Source organism: Metopolophium dirhodum, chromosome 2 (genome assembly GCF_019925205.1).
Source record: "Metopolophium dirhodum isolate CAU chromosome 2, ASM1992520v1, whole genome shotgun sequence".
Taxonomy (NCBI): Eukaryota; Metazoa; Arthropoda; class Insecta; order Hemiptera; family Aphididae; genus Metopolophium; species Metopolophium dirhodum.
Genome location: NC_083561.1, coordinates 16,902,957 through 16,921,786, shown reverse-complemented (window position 1 = coordinate 16,921,786; position 18,830 = coordinate 16,902,957). Strand labels below are relative to the sequence as shown.

General features: G+C 34.9%; 1 long non-coding RNA gene across 1 annotated transcript in view; it reads left to right on the top strand.

Moving 5' to 3' along the window:
• Positions 1–18,830, top strand: part of LOC132939120 (uncharacterized) — a 55,887-nt gene that overhangs the window by 20,784 nt on the left and 16,273 nt on the right. Inside the window, exon 2 of the long non-coding RNA XR_009663956.1 lies at positions 2,712–2,949. This is a non-coding gene — a long non-coding RNA (uncharacterized LOC132939120). The remainder of the gene's footprint in view (positions 1–2,711; positions 2,950–18,830) is intronic.

Genomic DNA, 18,830 nt, shown 5'->3' with positions numbered 1-18,830 from the left:
ATAATATGTATAATCCCACATTGTACGACGGCGGCGATAGTCGTAGTAATAATAATAATACGCGTACTTTTCTGGAAGGGGGGGGGGTGCAAATGAGGTCTGCAGTGTTGGTTTCGCAGCGCGTATTATAATATTATAGTCGTATCGTGTCGGGTCGCCCGGCAAAACAATAGAGGTCGACTGCCATTGGTCGAGCCCGGCCACCGGCGGCGCACCACTATGTATACGTATATACATATATCATATACGCACTGGCGATAATATATACATGTATATATAATATAGCGTATACCTACCTACACTCACACACACACGCGCGCGTATATATATATTTATATATGTATATACAGAGCCCGTACAAAAGGGATACCCACGGGAGAAAGGAAAGCCAGTCCAGCCGTCAGCTAATTAAGGGTTGCGAATGTATTGTGCACGGGCGAGCTGCAGTGGCGGCGGGTAGACTCGAAGGATAACGCGCGCTCGAGTAAAACAAAGGACAGCCTTTACCGCCGACCCCCGATGGCGCGGGCCCTTTGCCGCTCTTCTGCCGGTTTGGGTTCAATATATGTATATACTATAATATATACTCTAATATGTAAATCGCGAGAGCGCGTGCGTGTGTGTTATATATCACGACCCGACCCAGCAGAAACGTCAACTGGAACACACGGGCGCACCCGTTTACGCATTTGCAAGTTTATATACATATATATTGCCATATTGGATAGCATAATATGTGTGTACTGCGCATATATAACACCGTCGTATAATATTATATATATTATTATATCGCGCTAATGGATTCGATTAATTATCCACGAGAGGCTTCTAAGTCCTAGTCGTTTTCGTCGCAGCCGGATACGCAATATTATTATTGTGACGCGCGAAGTGTATTGCTTTTCAAGTCCAAAAACAAACAGTTGTTGTAGGTATATGCGCGGCTACAACGTTATTAAAATACGGGCAAACAACAGGCGTCACTCGGTTTACGATGTATATAATAATATTATATTAATACTATTTAGGTCCTACCTACTATAATAATAATGCAGGGTTACAAAAAAAATTGATTTATCCAATTTCAAATGCTTAAATATTTTTTAGTTTTTAGGTTAAGAATAATAAATAATAATATTATGATAAGTCATACTCAAAATAAAAGAATAAAACTTAAAATGTATTAATAACTATAGGCAAGGCTAGGCAAGTTAATGATGTTTTTCAACTCAGTTAAGTTAAGTTAATATGCATCAATAACAAAAAGTTAAAAGTCAATACACACTTTTTGTTAACTTTTTATTGAGTAAAAAAAATGTTAATTTGTGTATACAAGGCTAGCGTACTCAACCCAAAACTAAATTATAGACTATAGTGTTTATACTATACATATACAGTATTTTCATATAAGTTAGATTCGAATGATATACATTTTTAACTTTAAACAATTCACGGTGAATATTTTTTGACATGAAAACAAAATCGACTAAAATAGTGAAACATAATAAATTTAAAAATACAATTAATTAACTTAACTTACTTCTTAAAATGAAAAATTAATTCGTTAATTTCACGATAGTTAAAAAAGAAATTTAGTAAGTTAAAACAGTTAAGTTAATGATGCACCAAAAGTAACTAGTTAAGTTATAAAATTTAAATTAAATTAACTTTTTGATTTAACTTTAACTTATTAACTTGTTAATGCCCAGCTTTGATTATAGGTACCTAGTACATATACCAATAGAATATGACGTTATATTACTTGCCTATTTTTTTTATTCCGTTGACGATGATGGTGCACAGTATCACAAAATCTTTAACGTCATAATTTCTCATGTAAAAGAAGTACTTAGTCTCATATGACATAACCTAGGAAATCGTGTGCAGATAATTCGAATGATTCATTTTGAATAACCCTGTATAATAATAATAAGTCTCGAGTCTCGACAGAAAACTCGCACATATAATAATAATAACGATATTTTAATGTAACCGTCTTATTCTCGTCGGACGAATAATTTCGTAAACGCGAAGCTTGCACTGCAAAAACGGCCGAGCGTTATTAATACATTAATAATATAATATTATGTGTTCGCCGTTGTTGCCGTTCTCCCGAGCTGAGAACGTTGTATCGCGTTACTTGGAAATCCTTTTCGGCTCGTTGAGAGAAGATCGCTCGAGACCACCCTATGTAAATAATCGTAATCAGAACCGTTGCGGATTACAAAAATTATCGGGTCTTAACGGCGAATATATTATAATAACGACAACGTATTACCCCGAGCAATATAATGATGTGAAGGGATTGTAACACTGCCAATTAAGATAATAGATAATATGTATTAATTTTAATAATTATTATATGTACGTTCCGCGTCGATGATGGATGACAGTACAAGTATAATGGCTTATACGTCATATTTCAGTCAAATTGTATGACGATTAACGCCTCAAAGTATCTATTATAGGGCAGTGCGCGTGGTGTGTCAGACGAGGTGTGGTTTTTAAAAATGCAATAATCGTCCAAAAACAAAGTGAAATTCAAAATTTTCTTTTTAGTTACAATCAAAATGTATTCCAATTTAATATTTTAAAAATGATATCCATCCAGCATAATATGTACACTTCCACCACAGAATATATTTCATATATTCTGTGCTTCCACTTTCTCCACAGTCTTTGGTCGTAAAACTAATGATAACTATCGTTTGCAGTATTATCGGTCGATTTCGCGCCGATAACAGGTCAGCGATCGTATGTGGTGAATTCACGTCAAACTGTGATGTCACGTACCCGCGTATAAAGAAGATATGAAGATTGACGTCACATGAACTTAGAGGCCATTCCTTGACGCCATCGAGAGGGAAACCAAACGCTCAGGGAATTGTTATTGCAATGTGTGCTAATAGTAGCCTTGTCCTGCTGATGGCTGTGCTGAAAAAAATTGTACAGGTATATAAATTTAATTGATATTTTACTCGTACTATATCTCAGGTACAAAATAAATAAAATAATACGTCATTACGATAAGCATCATAATATGTATGTTGATCATATTATTATGTGTAACCAAGGTTGAGGTATTTAACTAAACAAATCGATGTTTTATAACTTTCAAGACTGAAGTTGCTATTATATTAGGATGTATTATATTATTTTATTTGTCGGTTGATTATTTTGTAGGTAGGTATTTCATAATACAACGCAAAGACGTCATGTCGACTCTGACGCGTACATCGGATATCGTACAATATATTTTATAATAATACTAATAGGGGCAGCCAGACGTCGTCGTAATGTATGGTTTACGTTTGTGTTCCACATTTTGTCGCCTTTTATCCACAGACGAACAGACGCCACACATAATAATATAATAATATATAATGCTATTCGTTAATCGCATCACAATCACACCTGATCGGTTTCGCACGCAGGACATAAAACGTAGGTACCTATGCGAACCACGCAGATTAACAATAATTATTATATTATGGGTTCGCACTCCACGTACATTATACATTTTAATATATAATACATCATATATATAGATATAGATATTATTTTGACGTCCCTAAATTCATGGGTACCGGGGATATTATAATGTCGAGTTAAATAAAGATTATATTAAACTGTTCGAAACGAAATAAATCACACGAGTGTTTCGTTCTTTGATCCAAAGTATAATAATAATACCTAAGTTCCTCATTTTATGTACCTACACGTGGCGCATAATATAATATCACGGTCTCGTCCTAAAATTGATCATAATATCTATACCGGCTATACCTCGTATTATTAATAATATTATAATTAGGGCAGTAAATTGGTAGAAAAATCCATTATTTTTAGCTTGATGTAAAATTATAAAATATAGCTTCATCAGTACAAAGTTTGTATAAGATACAAATGAATTCAATTTTAGAAACTTTTACTTTACATCTTGCTTCTTGATTTATTTGTTGTTGTTTCATTAATTTTTCATTTTTTCAATTTTTTTAATAATTTCTGTCAATTGAAACTTTTTACACATATTTTTTCATTTTTGACTAATCAATATTTTACACGATCTGAACGCACGCCGTACTTAATTAAATAATATCTTCAATAAAAAATATTTTTTAAATTATGAATCAAAAACAAATAACTTTTTTATCTATTAGTACTACATTTTATATTGTATTTTTGAGGTTACAATGCATTTATATGGCTTTTTCGTGCGTTTTTTGGGATTTATAGTTTATTTATAATGCAATATTCAAGATTTTAACGTTTTTTTAACGCAATAAATTCACAGCCCTAATTATTATAATGTAATCTTCGAACACAACATTTCATGTCGATACATATAATATGCCACATCATGTAGGTACATAATACTATAATTTATTAAATAAATAGGTATCATGCTACGTGTATAAGTGTATAACGATAACAAATACACAACATGACGATAATATAAGGCTGCAGCTGTGACGTAATCTACCTATATTGTATAATATATTATAATATAATATAATATTATCATAGTAGTGCGTGACGAACGGGAAGTCGACACATGCCGTAACAGCATCCACCCCGTCAAACCCACAAAAAATGACCGTCTTCAACATGTCGTCGCTGTTTTATTATATGTGATAATATTAATACATTATGTAGGTAGGTATATATACGACGAAGAACGAAAAACGTATTTGTCATTTTCCCCCGCGCGTTCGGTACACATACACTTATATTATATTATAATATTATCGTCTAATGCGCGCCCGATGCATCAATTTTTATTGACACTCGGAGCAGTGAATAACATTTCGAAAAATAAAACGCTCTCGAGTTATATATAATACATATAAATATACATATACATACGCACGCATATATTACACACAACTTATACGCGTATATATTACACTCGCGCGTGTACGTTTCTCTCCCGTGGAGTATACCCCATATATACATGTACTCCACCGTATCGCCGCCGCCGTATATGGACCGTATCCACGCGAGATAGAAACACATTATAAATAAGGAAAACTCTCCCCCGAGAACCCGTCCGGTGGAGGTGGAGGTTCAGCGTTCGCGGGAAACGCTCGGTGGCGGCGGCTGAGCATTGCATGGCCGGGGGTGTATATGTATAGTGGTGGCGGCGCGCAGGTTGCGGGGCGACACAATGTGCCGAGAGAATTCTGCCGGGTCGTTTTAATACCCGTAAAGGGATTTCAAGGAAAACGTCGATAGTGTTTTTCCCGGAGTTTTATGTGTGCGTTTTATATACGTATATATATTATATTGCGCGCGCGATGGGCGGAAAGGAAAACGCTCTTCGCCGCTGTCGTTGCGATAAGGGCCGATGCCGTTTATAATGGCTGCACTATTACTATGCACGCGTATATGTATATATATTTTACAAGAGAGTGAGAGTGAGAAAGAGAGAGAGGGAGAGAGGGAGAGTATTAGAGAGGGAGCAGCGAGTCCCTATATATGGTCCCTCTTTCAAAAGGACCCTTTTTCCTTGGACTTTTTCTTTTCCCGACCAATGACCCGTCTCCCCGGCCTTAAAGCTCCCGAATACGCGCGCACACACACACACACACACACGCACTCACACACACACACACACACACACACACACATAGACCCGGGGTGGTTTCTACGACGGGGGCGGTTTATGGAGCGCGGAGTTTTTATGGTCGTTCGTTCGTTTTTTTTATTATTATTATTCCGTTCGTGTGGGGTGGATAAGCAGGTCTGCCCGCCACCACCACCGCTGCCGCCAATGTCTCGGACACATTTCGATCGAAACGCATAAAAAGAAATCGTATATACGACACACGTTTTTTTAATGGAAGTGCGTATGAGTCACGAATCGCGATATACACTCGTCCGCCTCCACGAGGGGGGTGAGACGACAGGCGAGTGTAGAGTAAGTATACGCGTATATGGTGTGTATGATATATTACACACGCGTCCTCTGGAAACGACCGCCGCCTTTGCTGAAACCCAATGACTAACAGCAGACGACGTGATCTGAAAGGTTTTTTTTTTTATTTTTATTCTTTTACGGCCGTTTCCTCGTACACTTCTCAAGTGTACATCAGTGAAATTTCAAGAAGGTGCCGAAAAAAGGATAGAGAAAAAACCGTCTGTAATGCAAAAATTCTTAAATTACTCCTTGAAACGAATGCGTCTCATACCTTATTATACCGTCTTCAAGCTGATCGGCAGCAAACATTTCACAATACGATGACGTGCTGTTATATTACGTATTCAAATCATATGACATACTGTATTATATTATATTCACATCTTAATCTATTTCATTATTATTCTTACAGATTTTACACAGACATGTATTATAATATTGTTTGGTTTTACCCGCGTGATGCTGCCACATTATATAATTATTATGCAAATACGCATAAACATTTTGTGGTACGAAAGGAGTTGGGGTATCAAGAGGAATCAGTGGCGTATTAAAGTCGAGGCCACCGGGTCCCCAAGGTATGTCCTGTTGGGGGGCCACAAACCTATATCATTGCATTAAAAAAAAATATTGAAAGGTTTTTTATTTAAATTATATACTAGGTATATTGAAAATAATTTGATTTATTATCTAGCATAAAATTATCTAATTATTTACGTCATTGGATTTTCAAAAGAGTGGTTTTAGTTATAAAAATAAATTATCGTAGCTTATACGCAGTAATTGTAGCAAAACTAAATATTCTAAGAATTATTTCTAAGACTGCCATTGTTTTTAGGCTTCACTGATCCATAATCTATTGATGAAATTATTGTAATTTGTATGCGAACTTCGTTGTTTCCTTGCAATTCGTATAAGTTATAATTTTTATTAGTTCTTAGAATCACTATTTAATAATCAATATTTTTATTATAATTTAATTTCTGTGTTAAAGAGGGGATCTGTCTCTTGTGGCCCTAGGGCTTTGCGAGGAATATACAGTTTTGTTAAGCGATTCGGACGAATTAGAGCTCGGAGCTATACATATAATATCATACATCATTTATAACATTATTTCATATATGCAAAGTCTACGTCAAAACGAGCTATTTAAATTGTTTCCACGGATACTCACTTTTTTGATATCCGATCGCGGTCCTTTAGTTTCTATTATTTTCCCAATTCGAGCATAAATTGTGGCTGTGACACACATAACACACGTACCGTATATATAAAAGCATAACAATAATATATAAGCTCGATATCCGGATACAATACATTATAAAACTTCGAATAAATCAACAATATTACAGACTATTATTTAAAAAAAATATTTCATTTGATTATGTAGCACAGTTAGTAATTGTATTTAGTTAGTATTAATGCCAATAATTATGTAGGTAGTAAAAACAAAAAATTTAATAAAAATATTTATGAATATTAAATTTATAGAACAACCGCTTGTAATAAATCGTATTCGCCTAATATACACCGTGTTCTGAGTCTGAGGGGATAATATTGTTGTCTAGGCGTAGAGCTTCGACATTCGGTTCGGCGTGTGTTCGATATTTCTAAACGAATTTTTCGAAATTTTGATCGCCAGCCATTGTGGGGCGCCCGTTTATTATTATTCTAATATAATATAATATAATGTGTACTACAATAATATAATATATTTTAAAGCATGATGACGACGAATACGTCATCTCGTAAAACCCGCGCACTGCGGGACTTTTTTGATTAACGCGCGCCCGTCGCGAGCCCCGTCCGTACAAACAATAATAATAATAGTAATAATCATTATAATATTATTTTTATTATTGAAAAACGGTGATGAAGGATTTTTCGATAACATACGCCAACCGCTGACGTGTCTGGGCTTTACGACGTCCCGCGGGCCTATAGAGGATTGAAAACTATATTATAATTTTATACGACTATATACTGATGCGCGTCATCCGATTCTATTTGCGTTCCGTTTTTTTATTTTATTTTTTTATTATTCCCATTTGACCCCCTTTGTCGCGCCTCGTGACTTTAATTTTTTAAAAGTCGCTTTGACAGATATTATATTATTTCGTCCGTTTGAAATAAATTCCTACGCAACGTTCCTGCATGCTGACGGTCTGCACGCGTGTTTAAAATAGCGTCGAACAATAATATTATTATACTCTGATTTGTTTTCTTCCTGGCGCGGCGGCTCACGAGTCACAAAAACAATTGAACCTCCACCCTTCTCCCATCGGTACTCTGCAAGGTGCTGCGACGCCGTCGGACGCGTTTCTAAAACAATATTATATTGTTATACTTGGTTGTACGCACGTCGGAAATGTCAACGTCCAAGAGTCAGCATTTCCGTGACTGCGACAACCCGACAATATACCTAATACTTATACACCGTAAACGAATCGCCGTTATAAACGATAACCGTATATCGATTGCATGATATTTTGATCCGTAATCAAAAATTACTATAATTGTATTAGAATTGGATTCAGAGAGAATTTTTTATCAAACTATTATTTGATTTCCCCATGGTGCCCAAATCGTATCCCCTTTATATGTTTATACCGATAACCGATATCCCAAAAACACAGGTGTTAGTTTTTCGAATAAAATTAATATAGAAATTCGAATTTTATTTTAATATTTTAATCAAAAGTTCTTATTGTATTTTTCGTACAGTAATAACCTAATTACTCTATGGGATGCCTTGACGGTTAGGTTAGGTCATCAGTCATCAACGATCAGAATATTATTACATACATTGTTAAACGTATGTTTAATGTTTATAACGGTATATGGCGTATAATTGGTATCATAGAGCAATATTACTCATTGTATGCGAGCACACAGCTAATGTAAAACACATCAGTTTAAGGAACTTTTTTTTATTATTAATACACTGTCTTTACCAGCATACTCAATAAGGGTATGAGCTATATAAGCTAAAAGAAAACTTGAACACTTGATTGAAGAAGCCTTTGTAAGAAGTTTTTTAAGGATTTTTAAGGATTGTCATCTAGCAGGTCTCTGCAACATTTGTGCTCAAGGCTAAGAGGAAAGTTTCCAGGGATAGCTAGTATAGCTAAGTTTTTAAAAAGTGGATTTGGGTGAGTGTTAGGCGTAGGTGAAATATTTTACGACTCAAAAATTAAATTGTGAAAATCGTGAAATTATGAATATTCCAGTTTCTGTTGCAAAAGATCTTTTGCTAGACCAATTTTTGTGAAAACTAAATTAAAATCTGCATGAAAAAAGCGTGTTAGCTGCGATGATGATATGATTTTTACACAGCAAGAAACATCATCACATATAAATCCCAAACATGTTATTGATGATTACTGATTAGTTTAAGAATCTAAATCCTGAACTTATTTCGACCAAACATAAGTTTTCAATCATAATGATTTAAAGTTAGATTAGGTTAGCAATTTCTAGTAATTAAAAACAACCTATATATTTGTTTAGAAAAACAGAATCTCTGTGTATTATTTTATATTACCTACAACCACCGGCATGGTGTATACAAAAACATCTGAATTACGTTTATATTATACAGTTTTCGAGTGATAATTTAATCGCGTTTCTCAGAACAATAAACATGATATGTATATTATAATATAGATTCCACCCGACCGTTTTCTCCGCGTATGAAACGATAATAATTAGAAAACACATTTTGTATAATAACGTATCTATTATCATAATAATATGAAGTGTGAATGTGAGCCTATACATTAGAAATATATTTATTTTTTTAATTTTTAACCCAGTTATACCTTATATGATACTAAATAGGGGAGCTCGCGTCTATAATACCGAGTCATAATAGCTATATTATAGTGTTGGTGGACGGGTGCAGTTTGTTAAGTCACATACCCGCCCCCAAAGCATAATATTAAATAATAATATTATTACACCACTCAAGAATTACTTGACGAACTGCAAAATATTTACGTTTTCATACTTCAATAAATATAATTGTAATCGGGCCAACTCGCAGGAAAATGTAGGTACTTAAGTAAACAAAATATTATGTTGAATTGACTTTAAAAATACGAATCAGCTGCTTACATTTGCATATACAGATACAAATAAAATAAAAACATACGTTTTATATTATGATGTATATATAATATATATGGTAAAATATAATCTATCAGCATTACCTAAATAAAATCTCGGGGTGAGGCGGTGAGAGTGTGCCCAGGTTCCTTGATGGTAATACAAATAGCCAAAATAATGTTCGATAATTATATACTAATTATACACTCACGAATAACATCGGTTTTATTAGTGATGTGAATGACTACAACTTCCAAATTGTAAATAAACCAACGTTTTAGCATTTAAAATGTACATTGTATAAAATATAAGAAATCGTAAATTCTAATAAATTAAAAGTGAGACGATATGTATCGTTATATACACAACAAGTATCCGTTATTATCTACTCTTATCTTACAAACACAAATAAATATTAATATTATATCGATTTATGTTTTTTAAATGATTTCAATGTCATGTTGTATATTTCATCGAGCTTTATTATTTTTAACGAACAATTACATAGTTTTATCCACGTGAACAACGATGTAGTAGATATATACAAAATATACATAACCGCAGCTTAATAACCTGAGTGCCGAGACGGGGTTTTTACATTTCCTCTCTTCGAGAGGTTGAGGACCGCTGATTGGACAATTGTTGTAGTTATCGGTATACGATAATACAGTTAAACTTATTTATTTAACGTATATCGTTCTTTACTTTGTCAACCAGCGGTGATCTATTCTTGATCTCTCTCGGCAGTTGAACAATATCTGTAATTCAAGTATTTACAAATATTTCTTTTGGAATTATAACAAAATAAGAAAATCGTTCAATGAGAAATCTTTAATTTACGGGTGATTATCAAATGTCTTAAAAATTTAAATTGACGCACCGGTAAACATTTATTTTGTTTGTTTAAGATAGAAAAACTAAACATAAATTAAATTTTCAAATGTCAGCTACGAAAATAAACATTATTATAAATTTAAAAAGTATTTTGCAAATTTTCACAATTTCGACAAAATCTAAAACTCTAATTCAACTCCTAACTATAGCCTAAACGCCCATAAAAAATTATTGGAGATTTAGGTTCAACTTTTTTTAAAATTATATACACTAATAACAACTTATGAGGAACTCTATACGTATTCAATTTTAAAGTTTTTTGGCCGAGTGAAAAATTATTTGAAAAAAAATAATTTATTAATTGATTGAAAATAATTAATTAAAAAAAACTTAGAAAAATACAAATTTGAAAAATCCATGTACCATTAACAGTCTACCATGGTCAGTGTTGTTACTATACTGTAAATTGCGTATGTGACCATATCTCTATTAATAAGAATGGCTGATTCAAGTCTTTGCACACTATTTTTTAACAGGAGAAAAGCCCCTTTTCACATAGATGATTTATTTTAAAATCTTAACACCCTTATGCATAATGATCATTGCAGGACACTGCCGTTATTGGTCATCAAATACTTCGCAAGACTATAAAGTCGTCGTAACGCGCCCTAGCTGCACTTATAAGTATATAACATAATAATATTATATCCTTGTTTACACAACGTAAAATAGTAATATTCAACGAATTTTTCGGGCGTAATAATAATTATTTATAACGGTTTTATTAATCACGTACATGGACAAAAATTGTACTTACAATCCTTTCAATGTTCCGTTCGCATAAATTATTATATTTTATATGTCATACAACGCACAAACCACGACAATACGACGTCCTCGTCCCCACACTTTATAATAATATATAAATACACATTATTTATATCGTCTGTGTGTATAGACGAGAGGCGGCGGCGGTAGTGGAGGCGGCGGTGTGCGACGTGCGTACGATACGGAATTTTAACTAGCAATTTAGCCTCATGAATGGGAGAAAAAGTTTTCCCGCGTTTTTATTATTATTTTCCCTCTCACCCTTTCCACCCCTACATTTCCCATCATCGTCACCCACCCCATCGTCCCCGTTCAACTCGCCGTTTCTCATTCCACCGAGCGTTCGTTTCAAGTTCGCGTATAGTCGTCCTCCTCATCCTGACCTACCGCTACTATATATTATCATTATGTTGCGTATAATATTTATATACCTATATATAATATATATACTATATTCACCGTCGACGACGACGACGAATCACGAGGTAATTTATTATTATTTCAACGAGCTCAGTTAAAAAATAAACAAAATCGACGACGAGCGATTTTTTTCAGTCTCGTTTTCTCATCTCCACGGCACGCCACCCCAAGATTATATATATGTATACATTTTTTTTTTGCTATAATATATTTTTACGCCCTGCAGACGCTCAAGTCAGTATATATATATATATACATAAATACTAATTTAAAAGTTTATAATGTCGTCAACAGGTTTCTCGTTTCATCGCCACTGCGCACACCACTCCGACCACCGTTTATATTCTTGATCTCCTCTCGATCTCACCTTGCTCACCGTATATATTACGCACCTAAACTCGCGTATTTATTCAACTGAACTCATTGGCTAGCGACGTTTTACAGTAAATGATAAAATGTACCTAATCTCTATCGTATTCCGGCGATGCGGTGGCCCTCGTCCGTTCTATTATAATAAATCTAATTCATGTTACGCGAGAATCGTTTGTTTTATTAAAATATACTCACCACGAATTCCACTTACACAACATCTAAATAGTCTCTAAGCTAGAGCAATCTCTATAGTTTATAACTCTTTCACACGGGTTTCAAAGCCATTTAAAAATGAACCAGTTACTTATTAAAAAACGTTATTATGTGTTCGCTAAAATATTATTCGTAATCAATCTTTCTAATACATTATATATACTCGTAGTATACGGTTATCATATTATTACGTTTCTCATAAGTTGAATTTCGCGGTCTTACATTTTCCACGTAAAACTGTACTCGTAAAACAGCTTAAGTCCGTACTATATATTTTGAATGGTTATGGTTTATGAACTGCATTCAAAGCATACGGATCAGTGCACTTTCGCAAGTATGACATAAAACAGCAACTGGTACGTATCTGTTGTTTCAACATTCTCGTGATAAATGGATACAATTGTACTTATAAATACGCAAATATTTGTTAATCGCTCAGTCGCTCAATCGCTGTATATAATAATCGCACATAATAATATATTATAATATTATACTATAAATTATTTGGTATTTACTAACATATCGCACACGGTTTGTTTTGTGCATCGACTCGAATGTTTGAAAAAAATATCGTATAATAATATTATATATTTACAAAAACTTTTCCGCGTTCACTATCATCAGTTGACTTCATTTATGTAACCGTAAACCGTATTGTGATGGCTCGTTACGCGGTATTTTTATTATGCACAAAATATGAATACTTATTGGCTAAAGGGTTTGTCACCTAACGAGCGACTCTATGAAAATATAATACAACATCCCGTAGGGATGAAAAATAATAATAAAAATATAATGAGATACATGGCCCAGGAAAAAAAAGAGGGCAAAGAGACAACTACAACAAAAAAACAAAATTCACCCGTAGTTTCAAAATATTTCCGGTCTAACGATGCCGTGTGTGTTTGGATCCCGTTGATCTTTTTCACACTTAGGATTTTTGCATACAAAAAAAAAATCAGGGTCGACACATAAAAAATGGGTCCTTCCCTGGCACCGTTGTATCCGATTTCCATTCACTGTGAAAAAAAAGTACAATAATAACCTAGTTATCGTATACAACCCTTAATTTTCAAAACACATTCTATTCAAATCGCGCAGCATCCCTTTTAGGTAGTTTATATTAACATACTCCTGGGGGTCGTGTGTGTCATGCGTGCGTTTTTTTTCTCCCCCCGGTAGTCTCGCGGCGCGTATATATAATAATATGTATATATTTTATGTAACCCTTTCACGGGATGTGTGACAGTGGCATGTTTTTTTTTCTTCTCAAGGAAGACAGGTTTTTTGTACCCTCAACCCTTTCATAGACATATATATGTATATGCGTATATTATGTATAAAATAATATCCGCACACACACAGTCCTTTTTTTTTTTGAATAATAAAAGGTGTGTGTGTAGTAACGGTCCGTGAAAAAAAATCGATTCCTTGGCGAGAATGTTAATAAATAATAAAGGGAAATAAATATTGAAACCCTTTCGTGACTGTCTGTGGGTCCCAGGGATCGGTGGCGAGAGCATACAATGCCGGTTCACGTTTTATGGAATACCCAAAATATAACGGCGTGTACGAGAACATTTGTATTTTGGGTTTCCTGTGCATTATTCATGCATATGTAGGATATCCGGGATGTCAGTGCGTGCGTGCGTTTTAGACCGCACCGCGCGTTGTACACAGTGTTACGATTTTTACTTTGTCCTCTGATAAAATCGAACGCCGACGGTTGTGTTGTCGACATAATTTAATATTGTATTGTACAATATTATATTATAATACACGCAATGTGTGCTCTGATACAAATATAATATTATATTATAAGACTGTGTATATATAATATAACAGTAGTGCCCAGACCGATTACCAAGAAGGTACTGCAACTGCATAATATTTATATGTTGTGCTCTCGAAACGGGTAGGTATAAATGACTGGTATTACAGAGAAGCTTATATGATATTATAAACTATAATAACTGTACAATAATTGCTGTGGACTATAGTGATTTCCTGATTTATTTCAACGTGTAATCACTAAGGCACTAAGCGATTCTGAAGTATTTGATTAAAAATATATTTTTATGGAAACAAAAAAAAGGTGGGTGAACGGATATTACAATTTTTTCAACAGCATGTACTCTGAAAATTCTTCTGTGCGCTGTTAATATATTATGCAGGAACCGATGGCGTTTCGGAGAAACACACAACACCGACGAGCACATACGAAATTACTATTAGGTATTATTAATTATTATACTATGCATATATTATTATAGTACGATGCGCACCAGGATCTTTGTATGCGTCGTAACTCGTCAGTATAATATAGGTGCAGGGTAAGTTCAAACAGCACTGATTATACGCAAATATTTTATTTTAAGTTATGAAAAAAGGTGCAGTTGGAAATTGGAATTGCAGCATTTGAGTTTTTAAAAAGGCTATAATATATAGCATGTTATGGCTATATTATTTTTGATTGCACTCGAACAAGTTAGCGTAAGTCGAGTAGCTTATAAAAACGTTACCTATATAGGTATATAGTTGACCAAAAGTGAAAATTAAATATTTTTATTATTTTTAAGGATTTTGTTAACATACATAATATTTTCCGTAAGACTTATATTGCAGGCATAGCTGCATGCTATGAATTATGACCGACAGAGATTGAAGTTGCAAAGTATATAATTGCCGAAGTCAAAAATGATAGATGCATAGTAATTTCAAAGAAATCAGCAACTTCGTACATATGATTAAGTATAATAACAATAAGTAGGCAGATATATAAGAAAATATAGGAAATTACTGTCTCAAAGTTAGTGTGTGTAGCAAAACACAATAATATTAAACTAAATTAAAAAATCCCAAACTTTTTTTGAATAAGAATCTTTTAATCGACTAGCACTTGCGTTTTCACACTCAATTCTAGTAAAACTATACGATAGAATATGATCTTGTTAGAAAAATAAATAAAGGTAGTTAATAATAATTATAGGTAGCGATTATCAACTATACGCGCGAATTTTGAAGTGTTTTAATTAAGTTTTCCTGTTTTTATTTCCACCATACGAGCTTGTCACAAAACACCTAACAGATTAACGCTACTGACCGACCAAATATTATACTCGACTATCGACTAAGTGAATATATTATTATTGCTTAAAAAACGAGCGTTTCGTCGAATCACAGGTCCCCAAGCGGTCGTTACTACCACCAAACTTCCGCGTATACTAAATGCGTACTTATTATATACATGTTTATTATACCTGCTATACCGTGGTAGGTACCACCGTGGTATTCATATAACTATTCTGTTTATACGAAATTCGTCAGAATTGCAATCGAGCTTGGAGTGAAAACGGTAAAACCGTTTAGCAGTCGTCAGCTACTTTCGCGCGTCAATACGATAAAAAGGAACACCATGGTGGTAACGTGTGGTGCACACTCATCATATATATACAAATATATATACCTCTCGAACCCACACACCCACACATATATACATATACATACACCGCTGCTGCACGAACGCAGTCCTTTGAAACAATAACGGAAAATTTCACCGCGCACATTATTATTTTCTTGAATTATTCATGCGTTATAGCGCGCGGTCTGGAAATTGAATTCCTCCACCACCCCACCGGCACCAAAAACCCGTCGACTACCCCTAACCTGGCGGCATATATAGCGCGCGTGTGGCCGGTGGTGGTAGTGGTGGTATAATATATATATATACGTATATAGGTACGCGTGCAGTGTAAGATGTATATATATATGCATACAACACACAGAGAAAGTTGAGGGCGACGTGTGTGGTACAGCGTGTGCGGGTTGTGGTTATACGTGTACGTCGTATGTGTGTGTATATATATATTATATTATTATATATGTATACACACGCCCGAGGGATTGAACTTTCCGATGGCTTCGGTTCCGGCAAAGGGTCCGGCCGCCGCCGCCGTAGTCATGGAAACGCGCGCGCCAGCGGAAAAGGCCCCATCGTATAAATATATATATATATATATATATATATGTATGTTCGACCGGTGAGAAACGCTTTCACCCCCAAGAGCGGCTCCCTCTCACCCGCCCACCACCGCAGCGTATGTGTGTGCGGGCGCGAGTGCGTGCGTAGACCATTCGGCTTTTGCCGATAACGCGAGCGCCACCCTCTACTCGCCGACCCCCAACCGACCGCTGCCCGCCTTTGCCATCCGCTATGTACGCGCGCGTATCTCCACCCGAGGCACACTTTTGGCCGTCATCCAAGCAATAAGCCGCTCTCTCTCTACCCGCCCCCACCCAACAACCACCGCAAACCCACCCCATCACACGCGTCTTCCGACTCGACTACGACGACGACGACGACGAAACCTCCCCACTATCCACACCCGCAAGGGTTGCCCACCGTGCGCGCGGACTTTGTCTGCAGCACACAACCATTCCACTCTATACCGTCCACCGCCCTTCTTCGCCATCACCGACACCACCGACCCCTTTGCTGTCCAAATTTGGCTATTGATTTTCAACCACAAAAGTGTCCCCCGCCCCCACGTATATATATATGCTCCCGGTGAATATATTATTATATTTTCACCTTCGGCGTGTGTGTAACTACGTATACGTGCATACGTATACGCACATACCGAACGTAAATGCTGTTCGCGCCTTCGCGGTAACCGAGTTTCCCGTAATCGCCGGAAAATACCCGTATATATGTAATGGATAATATTAGCTATATAATATATTATGTGGCGTCTATATGTAGTTGAGCGCAATTATGTACGACCTGATAAATTAACGGCAGTGTCGTTTTTGGTTCAAGTCCAACGACGAAGAGCTTTTAATGTTGTCATGTTATATATTAGCCTATACAGAAGCTATGGAATGTATATACCATATACATTAACGGTGGTATTTTATTACTATCCCAAACGAAAACTCGATCGACGTAGGTGTTCTATACTTATACATAGGTACATACTTACCTAAAACAGCCAGTGTGTACAATAATTTATTTAAATTACAACCGCGCTGACGTTTTTTAATTTTAATGTCCCGGCTTACAACATAAAACCCTCGCAGTGATTACGTCATATCATAATATAAAAATATAGTATTTCTCCGATAATTGTTTCAATGTTTAGTTAATTTATCAAGTATATAGATTAATTATTCCGAAATAACCACATGATGGTAATATAATGATAATAACAATGTAGATACATTGTTGTACAGCAGGCGCGACTAACCCACGTTTAGAATAAATAACGCATTTTACGAATAATAATGATTATTTTTCAATTATTCATTAAATACCGTGTGTAAATAAATCTCGTTAAAAACGTGATAATAGCATATAAATATAAAATATTATGTTACACTATAATATTACCGTTTTAATATTACCTATAATAAAGTTAGATAGATACCTGCAAAGTGAAATACTGAATGACAAGTGTTTTTTGAAAACTTTGCTCAGTAAAACTTCGTAAATGCGTTTGTCAGTCGATATTGTCTGTCATTGCACCCGATGGAAAAAAATGTACTTGGTGTAAAATTAGATTTTTTTACCAAGTTATTACAATTAAAGTTTTTTTTTTTGTCATCTCTATAACCAAACTTTAAATTTTATTCTTTTGAATTCGTTGCTTAAATCATTATAATAAATATTATTTTAATATAATATATCTGAATTTTACACAGTTTGTGGTGTAGGATCGACTAAAACACTATAAGAATACAACGTTATTAATATAATATTACGAGCGTTTTAGACATTAAATAATACAAAAATAATAACAACAACTTTAATAATAATATACCTACCTTGCAACGGGTGAACTTGTTTAAACTTTACTGTTTGAAACAGTTCTTGTTACAATCAAGCTGTGATGGACCAACACTTACGCTTCCGCTGTTTTCCAGGCTCTAACTCGCTACATGTGAATACATATTATATGCCTATTTATATGGCTATATATATATATATTACATATTATACTATATTTTGGATTTATATACACACATACCTTAGATCTAAGTACGGAGTGCATGGCGGCGGTGGCGGAGAAGGGACGTATAATATGATATACAACTATCGCCGAGCGTCTTGTCTCTCGTACGTCCATCAACCCCCTCCCCC